General features: G+C 35.2%; 1 pseudogene; it reads right to left on the reverse strand.

Moving 5' to 3' along the window:
• Positions 1 to 606: 606 nt before the first annotated feature.
• LOC119509589 lies at positions 607 to 1,585 on the reverse strand (annotated as a pseudogene).
• Positions 1,586 to 7,864: the final 6,279 nt, after the last annotated feature.

Below are 7,864 nucleotides of genomic sequence, written 5' to 3' on the forward strand. Positions count from 1 at the left end.
TTTTGTCTTCAGAGTGCTTTCCATGTACAGTGAAGCAGTTGCCCTGTGAACTGAAAGCACTAATGGTAGTGTCTTTGGTTGGAGAAGCTTCTGAATGGTAAGACTGGGCAGGCCGAAGTCTGGCAGCCTTCATGCAGCTCTGCTTCTACCGGGATGCCACTGTGTCACTGACCAGGTTTCTCTTACCAGGATACTGTTCAAGACAGCAAAAAACAGATCAGACTTACAATGACTAATAAACATAAAATGAAAAGACACCAATTACGGTTGACACTACCCTTGGTACTGTCTGTGCCACGTGAAAGTACCTTTGAAAGAGCCTGTTGCCAAGAGATAAGTGTCTAAAGATTCAAAATGCATTAACAGTGTTGGATAACAATATAATTCTCAACTCAGAAGCTGCCTCAAGATTATGTACATCTTCAGTTAATGTAACAGGAAAAGAGGCCAATGGGCTCTACTTTATTAATTGTATCCACTCACAAATCAACTTAAAGTCACCGATGTGTAGCACAATGAGATCGTTGTGGTTTACTCTTTAACTGCAGTAATGGTAAAGGAATAGATCTATGTTAAGACAAAACCAGAGAGCTATCATGGTCTGGATTAGGAAGTGGTGCTGGACATGGGATTCACATTCTGAGTGGCCTCCTGTGGGGTCACTTCAATGATCCAGGCCTTGTCTGTGATTCTGGCTGGGCAGATGCCCTTTTGCACAATCCCAATAATCCAAGCTTGGTGGCCTCCCCTGTACTTGGGGGACTTGGTCTCAGCACAGAACCATATGACCTGCTCTCATGGTAAGCAGCTCAGAAGGCCTCCTGAATTCTCCAGGAAGGTACCATGGATGAGGCCATGCGTGTTCCTGCTGGCTTTGCTTACAGCTGCCATCTTGGCCAAGGCAGAGACGTTGTGGATGATGAACATACCTTGTTACTCTGCTGCTTGGCCAGGTTCTCCATGTGGCCCTGGATCCCAAAGCCCATGATGTTGGTAGCTGCATGGGCATTGAATGTGTGCATGAGCCCTGCAGCTGTTCTGTTGAGCCTTGCCATATTCATCATTGTTTCTTGGTATGCCAACTCTACATCTTCTTGGGTGACCACTAGTCTAATTTCATTCCATTTTTCAGAGATGTCCAGCTGCTGGTGCATGGCCATGGCCACCTGCATGCCTAGGGGTTTGGTGAGAGCAAGCACGTCTTCCTGGCACCAGGTTATCTGGCATGATGAACCCGTTGGGCTGGCAGAAGTTATAGCGACTCCCCCTAAAACAATCCAGGGGTTTAATACTGTTTTACCACCTGCTACTGTTGTTCCTGCTTCCCCTGCTGTGTCTTTAAAACCCTGTATAATTAGGGGCATCATTTTATCCATTTTCTTGTCAGTGATCTTATTGCTGATCCCAAGGAGCATGAGCATGTTGTTGCATTCCGTGACCCCAATGCATAGAGGTCACTGAGGACATTGGCACAGGCTTTGCTTTCCATCATGTATGGGTCATCCATGATAGGATAAATGTACGTGGCCTGCACCAAGGAGAGGCCACCATGCCTGAACAGGGTGACACATGTGTCCATCCCAATGCTGATTAAATGTGATCCCTTTCAAATTTCCAGCAACATTTTTTTTTTTGCAATAATGGAATATTAAATCCAGAAATTCAAATGGAATTGCAAGAGACCTTGAATAACCAAAACCATCTTGAAAAAAAGAGCAAAGTTAGAAGATTCACATTTTCCAAGTTTAAAACTTTCTACAAAGCAAAAGTAATAAAAACACTGTGATGCTGGCATATGAATAAAAATATAGACCAATGAAATAGAATTGAGAACCCAGAGTAAACCCAGACATCCATGGCTAATTGATTTTTGACAAGGGTGTCAAGTTCGATAAATAGCCAAGAAATTGTTTTTCAACAATTGTTGTTGGGACAACTTGATATCTTTGCCAGTTTGTATATATTATATCCCCCAGAAAAAAAAAGCCATATTCTTTAATGCATTCTTGTGGGGGCAGATGTATTAGTGTGGATGGAGTTGGAACCCATTGGTTCAGTGTCCGTGGAGATGCGACCCACCCAACTGTAGATGGTAACTCTGGATAATTTCCATGGAGGTGTGGCCCCACCCATTCAGCATCGGCCTTGTTTAGTTTACTGGAGCACTATGTAAGCTCAGACGGAAAGAGCTCACAGTGAGACATTTTGAAGATAGCTGTTGGGAGCCGATGCAGACATTTTGGAGAATGCCACTTTGAAGCACAGCCTGGGAACAAGCAGACGTTAGCAACATGCCTTCCCAGCTAAAGAGGTTTTCCAGATGCCAATGGCCTTTCTCGTGTGAAGGTACCCTATTGCTTATTCCTTGCATTGGATACTTTATGGCCTTAAGACTGTAACTTTGTAACCAAATAAACCCCCTTTATAAAAGCCAATCCATTTCTGGTGTTTGCAAAAGGGCAGCAATAGCAAACCAGAATATCCATGTGCAAAAGAATGAAATTCAACTACTACCTCATGCCATAAACAAAAGCTAATTCAAAATGGATCAATGATCTAAATACAAGAGCTAAAACCATAAAACTCTTAAAAGAAAACAAAGTTGAAAATCTTCATTACCTTGGCTTTGGCAACAGATTCCTAGGTATGATAACAAAGGCATAAAGAACGAAAGAAAATTTAAAATTTTTTGCGTCAAGGGATATTATCAAAAAGTGAAGAGATAACCTTCAAAATGGGAGTTGATAGTTGCAAATCATATACCTGATAAGGTTTTAATACACAGTATGTATAAAGAACTCCTACAACTTAGCATCAAACAGAAAACCCAATTAAAAATAAACAAAGGACTTCAATGGACATTTGCCCAAAGAAGATACACAAATGGTCAATAAGCACGTGAAAAGATAATCAGCATCATTAGTTGTTAAGGAAAAGCATATCAGAACCACAAGATGCCACTTTACATTCACTAAGATGCTGTTATCAAAAAAAATGAAAATAAATATGAGAGAGGATATGGAGAAATTGAAACTCTTGTGCATTGCTTATGAGAAGGTAAAATAGACAGCCACTGTGGAAAACACTTTGGTGTTTCTTCAAAGAGTTAAACAGAAAATTTCCATGTGACTTGGCAATTCCATGCCTAAATATGTGCCAAAAGAATTGAAAACAAGAACTCAAAAAAAATCTGTATCCCAATGCTCATAGCAACATTATTCACAAAAGCCAAAAGATGGATACACAATGTGTCCAACAACAGATGAGTGCATAAACAGAATGTGGTATATCCATAAAATGAAATATACTCAGCCATAAAAATTGTTTTGGTGTATGTTACAACATGGATGAACCTTGAAAATATTATGCTGAGTGAAATAATGTGGACACAGATGGACAAGGATTGTATGGGGTCACTTTATATGAAATATCTAGAATGGGCATATTCTTAGAGACAGAAAGTAGATTAGAGTTACCAGGGGACAGGGGTGGGCAAGGAATGAGGAGTTATTGCTCAGTGGTAAAATATTTCTGTTTGATGTAATGATGATTACACAATATTGTGAACATATTTAAATCACTTAATTGTAAACTTAAAATTGTTAAAATGCCAAATTTATGTATGCATGTATATATATCCAACAATATTTTTTTTAATGAAGAAAAAATAAAGGCATTCTTATATAAACAAAAATTGAGAAAATTCACTGCTGGCAGATAAGTCCTAAAAGAAATACTCAGGGAAGTTCTTCAGGCTGAAAACAAGTGACCCCAGAAAGCAATTTAAATTCACTTGGAAAACAAAGAGTGGAGGTAAAGCTAATTATATAGGTAATTATAAGACATTGTAAATACCTATTTCTCCTATATCTTTTTTAACATTTAGAAATGTAATATACTTGGCAATAACAACACAAAACAAGATGCATGGGAGCAATGCTATATTAGAGTAAGAAAATGATTCCAAATGGTATCTCAAATCCACAGGTACAAATAAAGAGAACCAGGAATGACAGATAAGATAAATATAATAAAATCTATAAATATACACTTGCTCTCCTTTGTTCTTTCAGCTTCTTTAAAACACACACACAAAAAAGTATAAAGTGAAATTATAATAATATATTTTTGGGTCTGCATCATAGATAGATGCAATATATAAAACAAAAGTAGCACAAAATAGCAGAAAGAGAAATAGAGTTATTTAGGAATAATGCTTCTATAACTCTCTGTAATTAAGTTAGTGTAAATCCAAAGTAGATTTTAAGTTATTATGTAACTGCAAGTACTTTAGTATAAATAAGTAATTAAATAAAAATGTAACAAAAAAGTCATTAAAGAAATCAAAATGTTAATGCAAAACAAAGTAAAGGATTAGTAGAAGAACAAGCAGAAATGAAACGTATAAAAGATAAAAACTAAAATGGAGACAATAATCCAACTATATGAATATTATCATTAAATGTGAATGGGATAAACAGTGAATTGTACTTCATATGCTGAGAAATACAAATAAAAATATTTTAAAAATTAGACTTTTTAAAAAGGTGTCACAAAAATCAGACACCTATGAGGAAATCTAACAAAAAGATGTGAAGAAACTCAAAAAGAAAATTTAAAAATATTTTTTCAAAATTTAAGTAAGTAGAGGCATATACCATGTACATTGTTTTGAGGGTTTAATATCACAAAGATATCTGCAGATTGATGCAATATCATTATGAAGTTCCAGATTTTTGTGGAAACTGGTAACTTAATTCTCAACTTTATGTAGAAAGGAAAAGATTAAGAATAGCCAGGATCATTTTGAAAAAGACCCACAAAATGTGGGGATATATAATATCAGATATCAATATTATTGTAAAGGAATACTAAACATTAATTAAATAATAACATTGAGAGAGGTAGTAAATAGTTGTTAATAAATGAATAGTAAAGAGTAATCAAAACAGTATGGCAATTAGGCCAAGATCAAAAATAGAGAGTGGGGACAAAAGGATTCAGGAACTGTCCCCATGTATATAATCACTTGATTATGTCAACTATAACATTTCAGTGCAGGAGGAAAAGAACAATATGTTTAATAATTCATACTGAATTAACTGCCTTTCAGTTACTGAGAAAAATACCTCTTGGCCCCTATCTCTCATCATACACAATAACCTTATGAATCAAAACATAAAATTAAAAGTTTATTTTATAAGAAATTTTGCAAGGAACTTCAGAATAGCTTCATGATTTTAGGGCAAATACTTTTTAAACAACATAACTAAACTGTTAAAATAGAATAAAATATAAATTGGACTACATTAAAATTAAGAATTTCTGTTCATTTAATGAATAAATTAAGAAATGGCATGCTGAACAGTAGAAGCAAAGGGAAAACAAAGTACTTGTCTTCACAATACATGCAAAATACTCATCATTTTTTTTTTTAAAGGAAATTGCCAATAAACATATGATAAGATGCTAAACTTCATTAATAGTTAGGGACAAGCATATTGAACTTAAAATTCTATAATGTCAACAAGTTTGTAGTAAGAACTCCAAATTTAATACACATGGTAACAAATAAACCTAGTATGTGCTAAAAATAAATAAATAAAATTACATTGAAAGGGATCAGCAAGAAAAGACCCACCTTATGTAACTTTCAAAGTGATAGTTTGACTATATATTATGAGGCCAAAGAAGAAATGACTATAAAAAACATTATATTCTAATTAGTAAATTTAATCTCAGTGTGATATGGTTAGAAATTCTAAAAAAACACTTTAAATTAATTTATATATTCTGGAATTGACCAAATGTGTGTGCGCACACACATGCACAGATCCAAATACAGACATATATAAATAGGTAGAGATGTGCATCTATGTGTGCATGTATTCATACACATGTTTCCCAGCTCTGTCATTGGGTGGACATAGAGCCAATGAGCCTACAAAACTCCTTGGAGAAATGGTTGATTTCAATTTACAGGCTGGGAAAATCCATGATGAGTGTGGAAATTCCTTTGGTGCCAAAAATTAAAGAAAGGCTTAAGAAAAGATGGTAACATGTGGGAAGGCAACTTAAAGGAATTTCCAATTGCCACATCTGGGAGAGCCCAAACAACAAAATAAATAATGACAGAAATTAATTATAATGGAATGAAATAAACACTCATGACTATATTCTCATATAGATACATAATTGAATAAGTAAATAAATTGGAGGGAAGGGACTGCTCTGCCTTACAATAGAATTTTAACTGATAAATGTAGAGGAATAATGGAAGTAATAAATCAGCATATCAAGCACACCAGAAATAACTGTTGCAAGGAAGTATCATTAATGGATGATACAATTATTGGGCACAAGAATGAAAAGAAACAAAATGTTGGCATAGTTTCAAAGTATCTATGTATAGCATACTTATTAATTACAGCGTCACTATCTTTTAGACACGCAAAAATGGATACACACCACCTCAACCAAGGGTTCAAGGTTGACATCACATATCAACATCAGATGTCTCCGATGCCATGAATGAAAGTGACACAATAGCATTTTTGTGGTTTTCTTGCCAAAATATTCATAACCTGGATTTTGTAATGAGGAAATACCAAACAAGCCCAAACTGTGAGATATTTACAAAATAGTTGGCCAGTACATCTGAGAAGCCCAAGGAAAGACCAAGGGAACGTGCCAGTTTGGAGGAGTCTAAGCATGCAAGACAACTTAACTCAACATATATGATTCTGAATTGGATCCTGGCCCATTAAAGGGATATTACTGGAACAACCAGAGAAATTTGAATATGGCTTTTGGATTCGATAGTACTATTGCATAGATGTTAATTTCCCAATTTTGACAATTTTATTGCAGTTATACAGAAAAAAAGAAATTAGGGAACTTGAATGAGGGGTATAAAAGTTTTTTTGTTTTTTTTTTTTTAATTTGACATCAGTGTTTTTAAAACTTTTTATTTTGAAATACTTTCAAAGTTGAAGGAAAATTACAAAAATAATACAGACCCATGCAGAGAACTCCAACATACCACATTTCCCCCAGATACCAAAATCCATCAATCTTGACATTTTGCCACATTTGCTGTATCATTCTATCTATATGTCTATTCACTGATCCATTTTATGAACATTTGAATGTAAGTTGTATACTTCAAGCTCCTCAAACAACTAATACTGCTATGTACATTTTCTGAGAAAGAACATTTCAAATGAAATTGTCTAGTTCAAGAAATTAAACACTGATGTAAAGCTTACAATATTTATTCCATTTTTTTCATATGTCCCATTAATGTTCCCTCAAGTCTTTTCTTCTCTCTTGCTAGATCCCATCCAGGATCATGTATTACATTTAATGGTCATGTCTCTTTATTTGCTTTTATTTTATTTTATTTTTATTTTTTTCAAACTGTGAGAACGTGTGCGCAATAAACACTTTCCCATCTCAACCGCTCCCAGGCATAGTATTCAATAGATTTAATCACAATTACAATATTGTGGTACCTTTACCCCCTTCCATTACTAATACTTGCACATTTTGGCATTTGCAAAATCAGCAGCACCCTGCTTTCCTGGTACCAAAATCTGTTTCAGTTTGCTAAAGCTGCTGAAATGCAATATACCAGAAATGGGTTGGCTTTTACAATGGGAATTCATTAGCTTACAAATTTATAGTTCTAAGGCCATGAAAATATCCATATTAAGGCATCAGCAGGATTGGTATCTTCTCTGGAGAAAGGCTGCTGCCATCTGAGCTCCCTCTGTCAGGTAGCAAGGCACACAATCCGTGTCTGCTGGTCATTCACTCCCAAATCTCATTGCTTTCAGCTTCTGTTTCCAATGGCCTTATCTCT

This window comes from Choloepus didactylus, chromosome 14 (genome assembly GCF_015220235.1).
Source record: "Choloepus didactylus isolate mChoDid1 chromosome 14, mChoDid1.pri, whole genome shotgun sequence".
Classification (NCBI taxonomy): domain Eukaryota; kingdom Metazoa; phylum Chordata; class Mammalia; order Pilosa; family Megalonychidae; genus Choloepus; species Choloepus didactylus.